Source organism: Buteo buteo, chromosome 8 (assembly GCF_964188355.1).
Source record: "Buteo buteo chromosome 8, bButBut1.hap1.1, whole genome shotgun sequence".
Lineage (NCBI taxonomy): Eukaryota > Metazoa > Chordata > Aves > Accipitriformes > Accipitridae > Buteo > Buteo buteo.
Genome location: NC_134178.1, coordinates 2282160 through 2301428, shown reverse-complemented (window position 1 = coordinate 2301428; position 19269 = coordinate 2282160).

Here is a 19269-nt window from a genome sequence, read left to right as displayed (position 1 = left end):
ATTGTGAAAGAACAAAAGGTGGCTTATCTCTTCCTCATTGACAATATCACCTCGACTTCAACATGTTTCCAAAGTGTTGTGCTTTGTTTTCTGTACGCTTTTAATTACAGCTCTTGTTCCTTTGGAAGAGTGGGGTTTGCTTCCCTCCCTCCCAGGGGCTGTCCTGTTTCCCCTAAAGCTTCTCTCTTCTCTTCTCTTCTCTTCTCTTCTCTTCTCTTCTCTTCTCTTCTCTTCTCTTCTCTTCTCTTCTCTTCTCTTCTCTTCTCTTCTCTTCTCCTCTCTTCTCTTCTCCTCTCTTCTCTTTTGTCTCTTCTCTTTTGTCTCTTCTCTTTTCTTGTCTCTTCTCCCCTTGCTATCTCGGTATTAACAGGATCTTCATTACTCTCTGATTATGTCATCTCTCATTCATTAAGGATGCTCTCTATCTGTCTCAGAAAAGCGTTTTAGGATTAGGGCTATCTCTCAGTAGGCGTTTTGGAGCAGGGTCGGTGCCATCCTCAGACCCCCACTCGCTGTGCCCTCACCGTGGTGCAGGTAAGTCCATCGTAGCCTCACTCCACATGTCAGGTGCCTCTAGAGCTGCACCAAAGACAAAGACAAGTTTGGATAACCTTAATTTAGCAATTAGTGTAGTAGTAAGGGCCAGGACCATTCCAAGGTCCTTCAGCAGCTCTCGCTGTTAGTAAGTGATATGCCTTAACTGCCAGGAGAGCAAGGACGGGCTGGAGGGTGGGGGCTTTGTCTCCCCTCATCCCCTTCCTTCTAGAAGCATTTTCTTGCCGTACTTCCTCAGAGCCAAAGTTAATATGTCCTTATTAAACATACAGCTACCACAGGATGATGTTTCCTAGGCAACATTCCTATGGAAAAGCAGGCTACTGACCATTCTCACCTCGCTCTTGTGAAGTCAAGCAATAATTTCATTTATTATTTTTCAAAAATGTGGTGGCCACTTTGGAGGTGAAAAAGAAGAAAAAGTAGCCACTGGTATTTAAGAAGAACCACAAGCTGGTCTTTACAGACTGCTCTTCAAGGCAGCACAGCTGGCAAAGTCCTCTGTAGGCTCATAATCATTCCTATGAAAATTAGCATCAGCTATCAGATCTAGGTGCTCCACAACTGAATAAACTACAACTAGTCTTCTTATCGAAACTAGCCGTAAACCCCACGTCAGCAGCCCCAGATGGAGGTGACGATAGTCTCCAAGCTCTGTTGCAGGAGGCTTGTGCTGACCGCTGAGGTCAAGGTAACGCACTTCAAACGCGCACAGCACCGCACGAATGCTAAGCGCTCTTACTGCAGTGCTCCCCTTTTCACCGCATCTGTCTCTAGGGCACCGTGAAATTCCTATTTATTTTTGTAAGCTAATTCAACCCTGCCTCCCTGATAAGCATGGCTTTAAACTTAGGGGTTTTTTTCTTTTTCGAGGAGGAGGAAGGAAGGAAGGAAGGAGCGAAGGAAGCATCGCGCACTGATGTAATCAAGCACGGGAGAGAAAAACAAAACCTCTCCAGCAACTGGTGGCACCTAAATGAATGGTGAACAAGGCAGTTAGTCGATACGCTGGTCCTGTGCTTCCTGGGCTGTCTTTCTCTCCTCAGATTCTTAACTTGATGGACCGTTGATTGCCAGTTTTTTCTCGAGAGACAGCACTAAAGCCTGTCAGAGGAACTTGCCGTGTCTATTCTTAGCCTCCAGATCTATTGCGGGAGAAGAGAGGTGGGGTTCTTCTGCTAGCTGAGACAAAAAAGATCCAGCTGCCTGCAGGCTGATAAAAGCAAAGCTGCAATTTCCATTTATTTTTCAGTTTCATATATATGGTGTTGGGCTGCTTCAGCTCCCTGTCCCTGCAAGATTGGGCTTATATTAGCAAAGCTCACACTGGGGGAAGCAGCAGTAGGTAACAGGAGAGCTACTGCCACTTTCTTTTTAGAAAAATCACTCCTAACCAAGAAATAACGCTCTCCCCGCAATCACAGCAATTGTATGCCAGAAGCATACAAAAGAATAAAACAAGTGACATGTTTTAGATGGTTCAGACACGGACGTGACACTAAACCGAGGTTGTTATTTTATACTGGGGAGATGGGGATTCCTGCTGTTCTACTTTATCCTGAACAAGCCATGGGAGAACACGGGCTGCAGAGGGCAAGGTGCTGGCCATCTGCCATCCCCAGGGGATTTTCTGCTCCGGCTCCCCCAGCCTGGCAGCATTTACCAGCACTGTAAAATCACACAGCTGGCTCTAGAGCGGAGTAGATCCATGCAACCCAGAGGCACTGACGGTGCGATCCTGAGTACTTGCATGAGGGAACTTGTGGACCTCATGCAGAATGTGAGACAAAATATCGTTGTCCTTATGGGTCTTGCCTATGACCCTATGCATTCAACAATGAGGAGGAAAAACTCCCTCCCCTCCACGGTCCCGGAGGGCTGATGCAGGTCACACGTGAATGAAGGCAGCTATTTCACACTTGGCTTGCGGAGGGCACGGTGTGCATGTCTGGGGGGAGGAGGGACCAGGGGAAGGAGGAGGAGGAGGAGGAGGAAGGAAAGCGGCGCGGTGGGACTTGAATCTGTCCTTGAATCAGACACAACACTGCTGGATCTAAATGCAGTTCACTGAAGAGGCTTTGTTTGGGTTGTTTGTTTGTTTTTATCTTTATAACTTGTCAAAGAAAGATTGGAGCTTTTATTACTTTGGGGTTTTTTTGGAGTTCTTACCTCATCTTTGGTCTCTCTCTCTGGCTCGGTGTTGTTTGAGATGACTGCTGAATTTATCTCCCAGTCCTAGGAAATCCCACAGGCTGCCCTCCCAGTGCCTTTTAAAGTTTTGAGGCCACTCATTAGATACGCTGGAAAGAAGCAAACTAGATTCATTTATTGATGACCATGCAAAACATACCTGGCAGATTGAACCCAGCGCAGATTTTGAAAAGATACGCCTACTTCAGCTTATGCATGCTATCCCTGATTCTGCTTTACACATCTTTAGGCCAGTAAAAGCCTAAAATTTATCCCAAGATCATCTCAGATAGCGGGGTAGTGATGAGGATAATTTTTCATGCCTCTTGGTAAGCGTGATTACAAGCCATGATGCTTGCATGAGACCAGAGAGATGCAAAGCAGGCTGAGTAAGTGAAAACTGCCTGCCAGAGGTACTATATTTAGATACATTTGCAGCTCAGGTTCTTAAAAAATTCCAGCAAGAAACAGAAACAATGTTCAAGTCTTGCTGAGGGAACAAGTTTTGAATCAAATAATCTAAAAAAATTTCCCCCTCATATTTTTCTGAGGAAAAAATACATTTGGAGAGGTGGAAGAATGTTCTTTAAAAGTGAGCAAGGGCAGCAAATGGATGCAGATGCATCGGTTTATTCCTTTTCTGCTTTGGGCTCAAACGCAGGGTTTGATATGAGTGTACTCGATAGAGAAAGGTCCCTGAATGCAGCTTTTTAAACAGGTTATGGTCACTGTCTTGAGAATTGGTCACAGAATGGTTTCCCTCACACTTTGGCACAGGAAGGACAGCTTGGGGGTGGTGAAGTTGTTGGCGCATATTTGGTATGGGTGGCACTAGGTGGGCTGATGGGTTTCTTCTTCTCAGGACCCATCTTACACTCCTTGCAGAGGCCGGCATCGCTGCTTATATCAAGCACACCCTGACTGGGACGTGTCCCTGCAATGCTGTACTTACAGCTTAATGTATCAAAGCCAGCGCACATTAATTTTAATTCCTGTGACTATGCCAAGCTGTAAATTGAGGTGGTTCATGAATCATTCAGCTGGGGAGGCAGCTTCCAGGACAGAGGCAAGGCAGACGGTTGTGACAGCTAAACCTCCCCAGCTATCCCAGGTCTAACTTACCCCTCTAGGGCAGTATTCTTATTATTTACTCTGCCTGCTGCAGTCCTGCAAAGACAAAATATTACCGCTCCCCTGCAGCTTGTTCAGCTTTCCTCCTCCCAGGAGTTACTCAGAGCTGTCAGCTCACCCCTGTTTGTCCCTAACCAGCTCCAGACGAAATGAGAAAGGAAAGCCAAGCAGCTTCAGCGGTAGCTTGCCGGTAAGAAAGCCCTGTTTGGACTGCAAGGGAGCTGAGCTTGTCTCAGCACCTCGGGCAATAATTCAGAGGGACGGGGACAAGCAAGGGCAGGGCACAGGCAGCTGAGTTTTCCCTGGGAAACCTGGCCAGAGTGGTATCAGCCAGACATTATCCCAGAAGCTGGGGAGGAAGGTGTTTTCTCTCCCTTTCTCAGTCAAGGAGCAGCGTACAGAAGAACTAGAACGCTCCTGGAGCCCGGAGAAACATGGGCCAAAGAGGGGATGTTGCCTCATCGTTGTATGGTGTGGCTCACACGCTAGCTCCTTGCCCCTGCAAGGGAGCAGTCCTGATCTGCCTTGTAAAGATTTTCTATTTAAGAAAACTCCCTTGAGGAGTCACCCCCGCCTCATCTCTCCATCTCCCAAATACAAAGCTCTCCGTCTCCGAGAGAAGGAGGGCAGCTTTTCCCCAGGCTGTGATGCACGGTGGATGAGAATTCAGGCAGGGCTCTTGGGGACCCCCCTGCTCCCCGGGTAAGGCAGCCCTCGCCTGGCTCCTGATCCCCGAGGGGTAAAGCACAGACACCCACACAGCTACAGCTCTGGGAAACGCTTTCCCTCTAGGGGATCCAAAATCTCGTCAGCGGTGCCAGGGTCCAGCTCTCTGGTAGTTGTCTGAAGCTCAGTAACCCAGGGCTCTCCTTGGACTTTCCTAAGGTTCAGCAAAAAGTGAGGCAGAGGTACGTACCCAAGGAGTGCCCCAAAGTGAGTGTCCGAGGAGGACGTGCTACTTCTGAATCAGCTCTGCGGTGTGGCAGGAGTCTTTAAAACCAGTTAACTGAAAAGCTGAGGGAAGCCTCAGAATTTACTTAATTTGCATTGTATCAGTTTTGTAAATACCTCAGAAGGGATACAGCCAGAAATACTGTTTCTACCATTAGATAGCACTGGCTTTGCATAGTAATGAGCAAAAAGTGAAGGAAAGGAGCAAACAATGTTCTACAGTTGTGTTATGTCTCCTGCAATTCAACCAAACAACTCCCTGTTTTGAGCTCATGAACATTTACTGTGCGTATATTTTATGGGCTTTGGGTAACTCTTCTCTGTCAAAGGATCTTTTTCAGCACATATGGGCTTCCAAATGTAGTGAAACCAATTTGCTTTGAAAAGCAATATATCTGGTAAAGGGCAGTTTTATTTTCCTTTAGGTAATGCACATCTTTTATGCACAGCAGGATCCTGAAATACAAAGCCCACTAATTGGGGGCACGGAGAGACAGCATACTAAAACTAGTTAAAAACTTGGTGACATATTTTAAAATCTCAGAGGATCCTGACCTCAAACTTTTTATAGCAGCTATTCCCAACTATTCGAGCTCCTGCCAGCACTTAAGCAAGAATGAGCAATCACTATTTTACTAGCTGTGTCTATTAAACAACAACAAAAAAATTTTTATACACTTGAAGGATCATTTGTAGATATTTCACTGAGAACACTTTTGACAGTGATTAAAGCCAAGCAGGTCTCCCAGGAGGTCTGCTTAGTAAAACAACAAGACCTCTTCTGCCACAGCTTATGCACTGCCCCATTCATCCCTGCCTGCCCCACACTTCAAGCTCTGCTCTCGTGAAGAGCAGAAGCTTCATTTTTAATCTTGCTGCCGTAACTCCATGAGTAAAAGCCAAAACCTGGAGTTCAGAGATATCTGGGGGTCTAGGTGCTGTGTCCGGCAAGCTGAGGACAGCAGTAACCAAAACCCTACAGTCTGAGAAGGAAGTTGCCAAGAGTTTGCCAGTGGGAAACCCTAGCAGTGAGATCTCGCTGGCAGGGTGTGATACCTAAAGCTAAGCGTGGTATGTTAAGTGTCAAGATGTGAACAACATGCCCAGACCCCGACTGTAAGCAGTGGGGCGTCAGGTCCCAGTCCAGGTCCCCAGCATCACCTCCTGGTGCCATCTGAGACACCAAAGGTGGCCGAGACACCCACACAGGGCTGGCTGATGTGATGTGGAGCTTAAGGAAGAGCTCAGCCTCCTGGAGGGAGGCAGGGCAACCCCAGAATAATGCTGCGTTTAAGCAACTGAACCTTGCCCCTACTCAGTCCACTTGGCAGGGTCAAGGGGGTTCACCTACAACAGATGCCAACTTTTGGCCTGGTCAAGAGTTCTCCTGGCTCAATTAACTCTATTGACAGTATGGTCCACTGACCATAATGGGAGCACGGCCGCCAGGTTCTTGTGTAGACAGCTACATTTCGGTGTGTTAAATTGCAGCTGAATCTCACTCTAAACATAGTAATGCATCCGAATTCCTACTCACCTCTGGAGCGTACATGCCTCCATCCACACGGGAACAGAGCGGGTGTCCTCTGCAGGAGGTAGGTATGGAGCTGAATGAGGTCCAGTCTCCTTAAACAGCTGGTGAGGCTGTAAAAGTGCTCTTCTTCTCCAAAGCGCTTGCCATGCACAGCCAAACGTGGAAAGGTCATGGGACGGAAGGGTCCTGACGGTAGATGAATGCGGTGAGCACTGCCATGGGAAAAAGGAGCTGGTTCCTGATCCTGGACTGTGGGGCTTGGGGTTTTTTTTTGAGTTAGTTTGTTCATTTTGCAGGGGGGGGGGCAGTTAGCTGTGGGACTGCAAAAATGCATCATCCATCCCTGTAACTGGAAGCAATGTCTGCCTCTTTTTCTCCCCAGGTGACTGACTGAGTAAATCAGAGGGCTAGAGAGCTCAGTTCCCACTTGCCTGCCCTTACCCTCTGTCATTAGTATCCCTGGCTTCATTATGCTGCAGCAGAAAAAGAAGTTTTGGAGGCTACTCCTTTCCTGGCCGTGCTGCAACCTGGTCTCATGAGTCTCACATTCACAGTAACACAGTGAGGAGGAAAAACTGAGAGAGCTCTTTGCTGCATAAGTATCCCTGTTTGAAGAGACTACCAGGGTAGAGAAGACATATATTTGCTGGTGAAGGGATTCCCCAGCCAAGAAGCATGAGCAGTGCCCTAGTCCATAGGCAGACACAATACTCACTATTATAAATACAGCACAACGTGCAAACAGGGTCCATGGAGTAATATTACACCAAAATAATATCCTGCAGGGATATTCGAATATTTAAATTATTATATCCTGAGGACCTCTCTATAGGATCTGCAGAAGCTTCTTCTCCAAATAATGCATCATTCTAGGCCCCAGAGACAGCTTTTATAGCTGTGTCAAGTGCTGACAAAATGGCACACACACACACACACACACACACACCCCCCAGTGGCTCCACAGCCAGGGCTTGTGCCACCTCCAGCCGGGACAGGTCCACCTGAATTGCTTCCAGAACATTAAAAAGCTGTTAAATTTCAGCAACAGCTCTTGTCTTCCACAGCATTTTGACCTCAGCTCATTGTGGGAGAAAAGGTATTTTATTACTATTCAATAGCTGCCACAGTAAATCAAACTCCATGTATTAACAGGAGGCTCAGAGTAAGTTAAATATCAATGTATTAATAAAATATGATGGATAAAGATTTCTAGCTAACACAGGCATTTGTAATTTTATTGCATGTTTTAATAAACAGTCCTCGAATTCGTTTCTGAGGTCGGTGGGTACTCTGAACGCATTCTTTCTGCCTTCCCTCGCCTGCCCCGCTGCAAAACGCATTATCTGCTGCTGGTGTGTGGTGGCGAGCAGCTCTGCATATGGAAGCAAGTGCTCCCCGGTTATCACAGACTGACATTCAGCAGCGTCGCTGATGTGTAGATAATGTCAGCCTGGAAAGGTGGCAGGCAGCATCTTGTCCAGCCTTCCCTGTGGTAAGGAAAGATAAGCATCTCCAGCTGTCAAAAACCTTCTCCTTCCTTCTGTATGCAAAACTTACATCCCATTTGTGGCAGCTGAGAATGAGAGATATGCCCTTGGTTTAACATGCTTTGCAGTTAATCCTCTCCAAAGTGTATTCTAAAGCCAACTGCAGTAACTCAGTATATTAAGGGATTTGGTCAGTGACCATATTTTAATGGCCATCAGATTGATGGTGCCCCTCTTTATATTGTAATTCTCTTGTGATACTTATGTATGCATTGCATGTACAAGCAAAAAGGGAGGAGGGAATTTAATAAATCCTGGGGCCTGAGAGAAATGCAACCCTGGCCAGGAACGAAATGTGCAGCATTTCATTAATTTTTGTATCATTACCTATCTCGATTTGCAGAAACAAGCTGCTTATAATTGTAATGAAAAGACTGATGTATGGTGGTTAATATTTTAAGCACTTTAAATAGCACATGATGATATAAGCTGGAACTACTGTACTTGCTCTAGACAGCAGCCTGACACAATGTGATGACACGGGGTATTGCAAATCTCACAAAAAAACCCAAACAGGCATAGGTACTATAAGATAAACTATTTTGATACTGCAAAGAAACGTTTTCAATCCTCGTTTCTTGAGGTTTATGTGATTGCACTGAGTGTGCCTTTGTCTCTATGTGTCTGAAACCTGTTGAGTCAGTAGCCAATTTCAACCAACTTTGACGGAGCTTCCAAGGGCATCATCCTGCTCTGGCCATCTCTGTGAACGCTGGGTGTCTGGGTACAGTTAAGAGAGACCCATTTAATACCCTGATGAGGGAAGAGAAGGAAATAAAAAAGGAAGGGAAAACCAAAAAGGGAAAAGGAGAAAAAGTTCTTGTCTTACTAGACATCAGCACGCTTGCTGCCGGACGCAGACCTTGGGGTATTCGCCGCTTGCCTTGCCCCGACACCCAGCACCGCATAACCCAGCTACAAAACCCAGCACCACATAACCCAGCTACAAAACCCAGCACCACATAACCCAGGTAAAAAGCAGCAGCTGGACTTTAAACCTGCCAAGCCCAGTTATGTTCAACGGCAGGAGCACACCTGGAGGTTCTGCTCCGGGATTCCCTGGGCTCTGCTCTGCTGCATGGGCCTCCGTGGGCTGGGGGAGAGGCAAATCCATGGAAAATGAGGGAGCTGGAAGAAAACGCATCCACCTTCCCCATCTAAGAGCTGATTACTTTTGGCCGCTACTATAGCTTGAGACTGGTCTCTCCTGAGTACTTGAGTGCAGTTGGGCTACGACCAAGAGGCCCCTGAGCAGCCCTCACTCGCACCCCCAGGCTATAAATCCCTTGGTGCCGAGGGAGGGACAGATCCAAATCTCCCACAGCCTGGCGGAGAGCTTTCACTGCTGAGTTATTACACAGCAGGACAAGCACCTGAAGGAAAATCTGCGGAACTCTGGAGTATGTTTTGCATCCCTCTTGGAGGCAGGCGTTTGGCAGCAACCAAAACCCACAAAGGGCCAAGTTTTAATATCCACAGTCATCCGCGTTCTGTACAGACTACCTGTGGTAGCTCTGTTTTTGGCACTTAGGTGCCACGGATCCTTTCTGTCGTACCTTACCTCGCCTGTGCGCTTCACGAAGGACCCAGGTACCACCCGCGGATTCCTCCTGCGAGTAGTGCCCGCGTGTCTCACCAGGGCTGAGCCACATCCCTCGGTCTGCTGGTGACGCTGGTGACATGGGTGCCCCGTGCAGCCCAGGGCGCTGTTGGTTTTCTCTGCAGGTAGGGCACAGCTCATGTCCAACCTGGTGTCCACCAGGACCCCCTCATCCTCCTCCGCAAAGCTGCTTCTGAGCCAGTCGGCTCCCAGCATGTACTGGTGCCTGGGGCACCCAGAGGCCAGGGCAGGAATCTGGTCTATTTACTACCCTAAAAGCAAACTTACGGCTCTAGACAATTTGCAGATGAACACCCAAGGTCTGAAAAGCCTCAGGTGTGCAAGCACGGAGACCATGCCCTGAGCCTTCTTTATGTAGCTCACCTTAAACTGTTAATATCTGCTTTGCAACTCCTTGTCTGAAACTGTATTTCAGCTGAACTAACTGCTGTGCAGGACCTAACCAATATTTTGTAGAGACGCATGCTTCATGCAGCAGAAACCACATTTCTACCTCCAACACAAACGCTTGCCTCCCCCATCCTTATGTTCGCTCAGGCCCAACAATAAGTCATCTGTCTTACATTGCTTTTTCTACTGGTAGCCACCAAAAATCAGTAGGAAAAAAAGACAAACGTGGGAAAACCTCAGAACCTGAGAATTTTAGGACAGTGCTGCTAGAAATATGGGTGTATTTTTAAGGCAGCTACATTTGGCTAGGTTCATGTAACCAAAAAGGAAGGTAAATGAAAATATAGTTGTTTTGTCAGCATTGTGACTGTCTGTTTTACCTTTCCACAAGCAATACCAGGTTCTAGAATGTTTTTTTGCCTGAACACATAGGATTTCAAATGTACTTTTACTGCAGGTGGAATAAACAGAAATAATGGCAGGTAAACAAAATTGCAAATGTGTCTGGGGGAAAGGTAAGGAGGCTGCCGAATAAATACTCACACCTCTATCAGCCTGGCCGCTCACAGCTCGGATGGCAGGATGGTGCTCTCTAGGTATAATGGAGATCTATAAATAGCTGCATCATTATATAACCCAGCGGCAGTCTCATTCCCTTGCTAAATATAGGCTGTGCAGCAAAGGACAGTCTGGTGATGTGTTGCTACTGATAGCGATTAATAGCATGACTCACACTGCCCAGCTAATAAAAATGAAATGTGTGCCTTGGAGGTACCGCACTGGGTAGGGTATATTTATAGGAGAAAAAAAAACCCACAAAAAAAACCACATTAGGTTTGGTTTTGTAACCAGTGGAGGAGAAACTGAAATCTAAGCAATTTCATAATGCAGGGCAATATTACATTATGATTCTCTAGTCATAATGCCTTCAAAGAAATGTGAAGCTGTCATTAATGAAATGTTTTATGTCTTGTGTTCTGTTCATAAAAACTTGTTTATTGCCTTTGAGTAATTACAGCAACCGCATTTCGGGGGTTTAATAACCTCACATTTCCTAGGTTAAGCTGGTTGGCGTGCATGGGACAGGAGTTCAAAGGTGGGTCACGTTCACCCAGGACACACGTGCAGAGCTCCCACTATCGACCAGGGCTGCACGTGCAGAAGTGAGGGACGGTTTTCTGTAATGCGCAAATAAAGAGCTTTGAGATCAATGCAGCAAATTGCAGCTAACACACACTTTGCCCTTCAGACTTTAATTATCATAAATAGTGGGGCGCGTATACACTTGTTCAGTCACGCTGCCTGTGTGCTCCCTCACACCCAGTCCGTGCAATCAACATTGCCGTTTCACACACAAGGATTTTACACCTACCTACCTTTTTGTATTTCCAGGTAGGGCGCTGCCTCTGGTGAAGCCCCTGCTGATGTCTCTAGTTCATTATTTGGGGACGGTGAATGTCTCACCCTAAGCTGTGAATTTAACTTGGAAAGTGCTGGAGTGGAGCCCCCTTATAGTTCAGGACGTTGGTCGCTGCTCAGGAGTGAGAAACAGCCTTCTGCAGCGAAGTGCGGCATCCTTTTGTACCACTGTCTCCACCAATTTATCCAGACTGGTTAGAAACACTTTGCCTGTCTTCCAGGGGCCTCCTTGTGCAGTAAAGCACCTCTCAAGGGGAGTAAAGGTCCCGAATCGATGTAACGTCTGTTACTAGAAAGAAATTACTTGGGGAATTGAAGTAACCCCCTCCCTTTGCACCCTTAGCTTGGGACGCAGTGCGAGGAGCTCGGGTCTCCCGTTTCTGTCAGTTAGGAGGTGGACGGACAGACCCCTTGGTACCCGATGTCGGGAAAGACGTCAGGTCTGGCTAAGGCACCGGTTCGGGATACCTCTGCACCCTGACACGGACACGCTCCAGCCCGGAGCCTTCTCGGCGTCCTTGGGCAAGCGGGGTATTTCTCGCTCACCTCCGGGACAGATGCTGCTGCGGCGGGAGGCTGAGGTTTCGTGGCTGGGAGGGCACGGGAGCACCGAACGACGCCGCCTGAAACTTGGGTCTCGACTTCCTTCTCGGATATATTCCACCCACCGCTTCTTCAGGCTCCAGCCCACGGTTCAACAGTAGATCGGCCATTTCCCCACAGCACCGCGTGGTATTCTGATGAGGAGAACCTTATTAGGTTAGCAAGCACCAGAGAAGAGGGAGTGTTAGGATCTGTTTTGCACAACTTCTCTGACTTTTCCTAGTCTCTTGTTTCAAGCAGCCAGGTGTTCAGTTTGCACCTCCAGCAGCCACAGTGTCAGTAATTCCTAATTTAAACGATTTAGCCGAGTTTCCCACCAAAACAATATTTTTTCCTCTTTCCCCTCAGGGTGTAGAGCTTTGCTCCAGCTGCTTCTCTTTGACAGATTTACAGTAATAAAAAATAAAATAAAAAAACCCCTTACTTTTGCTTTCAAACACAAATCTTTTGTGACAGATTAGACATGGAGGGATAACCTACCCAGCTGGAGGAGTCAGGTCTTTATCTGCAGGAGCCCACAGCAATATTCAGCAGTGACACGGTACCAGCAGCTCGATCTCGGTCACGTGAATAACCTTAAAACCTTCAAAACCCAGGGAAATGCTAAAGAGATGCTCAAAGGGAACTTGCACAGAAGTGACAAGCCTTGTCCCTCAGGAAGGTTTCTGCACCCAAAGCTTTGCTTCTGCTGCACAGCCCGTGCCGTCCCCACCACTTCCAGCAGCCAGCCCACGGCTGCTCCGTGCCCTGAGGGATGACTCAAATCACCAAAATACAACCCTGGGGGGGCTTCCAAGCCCACGAACTATCGTGAAACCAAAAGCTACTGTAACGTGAGGAAGAGCCAGACCCAAAGAGGAAAGCTGCTGCTCTGCTGAAAAGTCAGGTACGTAAAGATTTGCAGTGTTCCTGGGTATTTCTGTCAGGCTTGAATGGGGCCGGAGAGGTGCTAACCCCGATGGACATTCAGGCAGAAGATGGCTTCCCACCAGACCCTGCTGTAAGTCTTGATCTGTAAGGCACTTTTAGAGCAAACATAAAATGTATGGACACTTCGGGGTTTATGGTAAAGTACAGCAGCGCACTGCTGCTTGCATTTAAAGTAGGAGGAGGCAAAGGACCACATTTTAGATACTCTGTTGGAACATGAACTTTCCATGGAAAGCCAGACTGCTTCTTCAGGAGAGCGCAGATCCCATGGGAAGGCTCTGGGACAGGCATTCCCCAACACACCGGGCGCATGGCACCCCACGCAGCGAGGAAATCCAGAGTAAATAGGTCTGAAGGCACACGCAAAAGGTAGCCAGACGGCAACACGGTAATTAAGTCACCGTGCAAGCGCCAGGAGAGCGGGGATGCTATCCTCTGCTCTGCCCTCCGCCAGAAAACGCTTGCAGGTTCTCCGTCACTGGACACGAGCGTGGGCAGGCTGCCTCGCAGGCAGGATTTAAAACTCGCCCGGCTCTGGCATTTCCCCGGCGGCTGGGCACCGAGCCGGCTGCGGCGACGGCCAGCACCCTGCCCAGGCTCCTCTCTTGATCCTCCTGAAGGCTCTCGGGCTCCCCTCGCCCTGCCTGCAAAACTCCCAGCCGCCTGCACCCGCAGCTCGGCGAAGCCACTGTCGCTAATTTACAGTCTCTTCCCCGATTAATTATTTTGGAGTGAGTAACAAATCATTAAAGCCCAGGCCTTTTATTGATAATTTGCGAACGGGAGCGATGGTTCGGTTCTTGGAACTGATCATTCGTCACAGCCGCTTCCCCACGACTATGCAAAACATGGCATTTGTTGCTTGGATCATGTAGGTTAAAACTGCATCTAGGAAGAAAATATGCCTCCCTGTGGCATGCTGCAAAGGCATCTTGTCTTTTACAAAACAGCTGCAGGAGGAAAGGAAAAGAAGCAGTATGCTGCCTAAAAATAATGTGCTCCTGCTCCTGTGGAGAACAGATAGGTCCTCCTTTATTAGCTGCAAGAAAAAAGGTTAAGGTGCAGGACGGCATGGTGATTCAAAGCTTACAAGCATGGGCTGGAATTTGTTGAATCTTCCAAGCTAAGACACAAACAGCCAGGCCAAAGTAAAAAGACCTACAAAGCTAAAAAAACATTTGGGGCTTAATAAGAGCTAATTTACTAAAGCCGGGAATACCCATCCCGCCCATCCCTCTGTCCTGCCGAAAGAACCGCAGCGGCCCTGCCTGTGTCCACATCTGTCTCCAGGACCCCTCCAGATGTGAGACCCTCTCCCATCCCCTCCACTATTTTCGGCAAGATGCATCACGAGCCTGCCTGACCCAGAGAAGCCCAGACCACGGAGGGGTTTAATATGACGAAGCGGCAGACACCACAATCAGGTTACCCTTTCCTGTGGCAGAAATCCCTGACAGAGCATCTGACTGAGCAGCGGAGCAGGAAAGCGTGGAAGGAAAGCAGTCAAGGGGGAAAACAAACGAGGGAGCTGCTTGTGAAGGCGTCTGAAAGGCTCTGGAAGATGGCAGGCGACGTGACACTTCGAAAACACGTTGCCTGCGTAACGTAAGCAGGTCAAAGAGTTGTCATAAGCTCTCCCTCCTGCACGCATCCTGCTGGGGTCCACTGCACCCCCCTGCTGCCGCCTCTCACCTCTTACTGCTGCTGCCACGTCCCCGCGGGGGCACCGGCTGCACCGCCGCTCGCTCTGCACCCCCCTCAATTTACACTTTTGTGCATTTCTGGCTTTCTGCCTTACTTCTTCTTCTTCGGATGTTTTCACGCTGCAGACCAGCTGCCCTTCTCCCAGCATGTCCCCCTGTAACCCGCTAGCGGAGGAAAATCCCCGCCACGATCCCGGTTCCAGTGGGGTGGCAAATGGTGCTAAACACGAGGGAGACATCACATTTTCTTTCTGTGCTTAGAAATGGAATTTCTCTTTTTTGGCAATGAAAAACACCCTCCACGCTTTGCGTAGCCAAAAGTCATGCAGCAGAGACCACGTGCTAAACTGCACTAACCAAGCAAGCAACCTTTAGAAAGGTAAAACTTGAACATTGTACCCTTCATGAGCAAAATGCCATCACAGTTCAGTCAAATGTTGGAATTATTTAAAAGGTGATGTACATTAATCCACAAGTAACTCTAAATAGATGGCTCACTTAGCAGCTATATTCTGTGTTGAAGCCCCTGCTAAATCTAAAATAGGGTTTATTTTATTACAGTAATAACAACAAAATCAGACGCTTTAGCTTACATTTGGTGTTTGAATGTACTAATGCTATAGAAATAATACACTCTAAGATGGTCCTACGCTGTGCAGACCATGCCTTGAAGAGACAAGAAAAAAGAAACAGTTGTTAGGCAAAGAATTATCACCTTTATTACAGAGCTGAGGAACAGGGGCACTGAGTGATTAGCTGTCTTGCTCATAACACCATAGGAAGGCTACAGCTGCGCCTAACCAGACCTAACAGGGTCTGGTTGCCCCAGCCAGTATGTTCTCACTACGCTGCCATCTTTCTTCACTGATGTAAATGGCTTATTTTAAAAGTAGATTTTCATTGCCATCAACTTGGTTAACAGACACCCAAGTTCTCATGGCTGAATCATACATGAAAGCTGAATAACCCTTCTGCCACAGATGACTACTATGGACAGCTATAGTTATAGGCACTCTAGCTCTACAGTATAAGAAATACATTAAATTTAGTAAAAAAAAAAAAAATCATTGAGGCTTCAGGACTTGAAAAGAACATTAAGAAAAGATCTTATCATCATTAACTCTACGTGTTCTTATACTGTCAGGTGACAGGTATGTGAGTCTGTACAATACTGCTGTAAAAAGCACAAGATTAAAAGCATCAGCAATCTCCCTAACATACAACAGAAATATAATAACCCAGGGCACACTGTTCAAAGTCCATCTGAGTCCAGGCAACTGCGGTTAGAAGCGCACACTGTGTAAAGAGGTTGTTGTATGTTGCATTTGTTCCTTGGTGTTTTCCCTTTGCTGAGGAATTTTCTTTCATTGATGTGGACAGAGCTCTCACTGCGTGCTCAATTTAATTGAGCAAAATCCCTGTGATAACAGACTATAGCAGGATAAATCTTCCTTTATGCCAGCTGCTTTGTTTACATAGCCTTGTGCTAATGTTTCTGACACTTATGTATTTTATCAGAATATTTAATTGGAAATGTAACATTGGGTGAAGAGATTACAGACAAAGTAATGGTGCATTAATTATAATGTTTTTGCCTAAGTTGCATCCGGGCTTCTAAATGATAATCTAACTAAATTGAGAGGGAGACAAGAAAATGTGACTCACTGGAGTCTTATGAGCAGCTGTTAAGGAGAGCGATGGCTGGGCACTAAGACCAAAGTGGTGGAGGAGCAGACCCGATGCTCCAGGTGGTCTGTGTTCCTACAAACCACCAAAAAGGGCAAAGCAATCGCATCTCTGCAGCTCCCCGGGAACCGACCCAGAAACACATGCACTCAGACCCCATTTTTTTGTTGCAAAATATTTCCACCTGGAAAATGGCTCTCCCTGAGATTTCCCACTCTCTAAAGCCCATCCCCAGAGACTCCACGAACCACGGCTGACACCAAAGTTAGTGTCAAGACTCTGCTGCTTTTCCTCGGTGCCAGGTTTTCCTCCTGTGCTGCTGCTTTTGCCCCCGACGTGCTCAGAAGCTGCAGGAGCTGTATCTCGTGTTGGTGCCTCACTGTTGACTGACAGCAGGTGGGCACAGTAATGGTCTCTCCTCTTCCCATTTTCACCCAACCTTTACTTTCTCACGTTAGCTAGCTACTTTACTTGTGAAATAAAATTAACGGCCAGGGTGCAATCTATTCCAAGTGTTACCCAGGCAGCACTCAATCTGAGCGTCAGGGGCCCTGCTAACCAGTTTTCAGGTTCTGGTCCTCGCCAGGAGGAGCTGAGCCACTGCTGTCTTATTGTACATAGACATTGCTTCCATATTTGTTGGCAGCTAGAGACCCCAGTCAGGCAAAAAGGCATCACCTCAGAGAGAATACGGCTATGCATTCAGCAAAAAGGCACGAGTGATAGATGAAACAAATGTGGAGAGGATGAAGACAAGGCAAAGTGACAGCAGAACTCATCATTTCTTCCATTTTCCAAGCAGCTCCGAGAGCCGGCTGTGACCTCTTTGCAGCACCCATCACACTGCAAGCAGTGACTTCACTTGTGTTTAAAATAAATATTATTCAGACGAGAAAGGGTGTCATTCTTGTTCTAACTTTCCCAGCCAATCTACCTTTTGCAGCAGACATCTATGCTTTCATGAAATTGCTTTTCTTTTTCCTCTCTTACTAGTCATAACTGTAGATAAATCTTTATCACAGAAGTTTGCGACTCTAGTGAGACCACTTTCTGCAATTTAAAGAGCTGAGAAGCACATTACATTGTTAGTCAAAAGGGCAGGAGAAAAAAGATTTTAGATTTCTAACTTAATTTGAGTTGTTCTGTGCTTGTGTTGTGCGATAACGTTAAAAGTAAAGTGTGGGCGGACACTGGTTTTATAGTGCATGAACCTCCTCAGGCCCTCTTCCCAACAACACCGCAATAATTCACTTGCTGTACAAGCTACCGCGCAGAGAATGACGTTATGTTCCAAACCTGTGGAAGAAAATCTAAGCATAGTCAATAAGGAAATATGTTTTCTTCTGCGTGTGTCAAGGCTTGAAGGAAAACTGATTTTTCAGAGAAGTCAAAAGTAATATGTATCTCTCCAGTGTTTTGAAATCCAGGTCCGCTGACACTTTTTCCTTGTAACTGTGGCAAAAAGGCTGCTTTCAGGGTTTCCAGGACATTTTTCTCCTAGTGCAAGTCAGGTTGCTTCAATGTTTCTAATGGGGAAAAAATGATTTCTGGGGGAGTTGGGCAACTGGAGAAAGATCAGATGGCAGCATTTCTCTAAGTACAACATAAGAAACACTCTGAGTGTTCACATTTACAGAAGGCTGGATTTTTAGATTAACACGGACATTTGGAGAGGAACACAGTGATCTTGTAGTAGGAGGGTAGAGCAGCTCCTTACAAGGTAACACAGATGAAATAGAGACAAAAACTTCCTACCCAAGCTTCTCCCCTTCAGATCTAATTTGGATTCCCCATGGTACCCGAGTCTTGCCTTTCTGTAACATACTCTAAAGCTTGGGCCAAAGCCATGGTGTCTGGGTCTCTGCTAGGATAAAGCTAATGCAGATTTTTCAAGCTAGAATTCCCCGCGCGGGCAGTTTGCCGTCTGCCTTTGCAGACTGCTGCCACTTTAGATCAGACTGTCAGAAGGGAGCGTGTGTGAATTTTAGTCGTAGCTAAACCAGAAAATCACCTACTCGCTCTTTCAGGTGTCATGTGCATTGGACGAGTGCGCTCTGGATTTCAGAGCCTTCTGAAAGGGTGCGAATTTGGGGTGATACTTTGGATTATCCATTTGCTCTTTAATTCTTTTCCTCTTTTCTAGCTATGTGGCATGCCAGGGCCCATAAACCTCTTAATATTCTAGCTTTACCACACAGCTTTTACAAACAAGGTCATACAGAACAGAGGAAAAACATATAATTAATAATTATCAAGACCTACTGCTGTGTGGGCTGCAAGTCCCTGCTCAGAAATTAGAACCAAATTATTTCAGACTTTAAAAAAGGTAGTTAAAATATCCAGCATATTCAAATTAACTCCTCGGAGAGAGGTACACCAGCTCCATTAGCTCCCTGCCTGTGTTTTGCTCCACGCTAACACGTACCACACCTCAAATCACAGCAGCCGAGTTCCTTCCCACGGCGCTTGCCTCGCTCCCCACGCTCCCTGAAACATCGCTCCGGTTCCTCGTGCCTTGTCTCCCTCACTCCCCCTGCGTTAATGTCGGCTGATCTGGAACAAACGCATCTATTATTAGGCAAAGCAAGTCAAAAAAGGGAAAAGGTTTCAGGCAACTAACTGCAAAAATAAGTAGCGCAATCCTAGTCCCTTTAGGAGTCCTCCAGGTTTGTTTCAGTCCCTGGTGGAATGAAAGGGGAACTGCCAGGCAATGCAAACCCTTATCTAGGGTATTTCTGTACAACTTGATTTAAACAGTATATGGGGGCATTCATTACCAGGGTCTGAAAGTTAGCCAGTGAATTGTTAAGGATGTCTAGATTTTAAGACTAGGAGGCACCAGCAGGTTAACTAATCTGACCTTGCGCATAATCCTGGATGTTGAATTTGTCCCCTGTTCCCCTGGGAAATCCAGCAGTTTATTATTCTGTAAGGAATTATCTTCTAGGCAAAAGTGTTTATATAACAATTTAAGACTCGTTAATTTACCGGTGACTTCCAGAAAGAAAT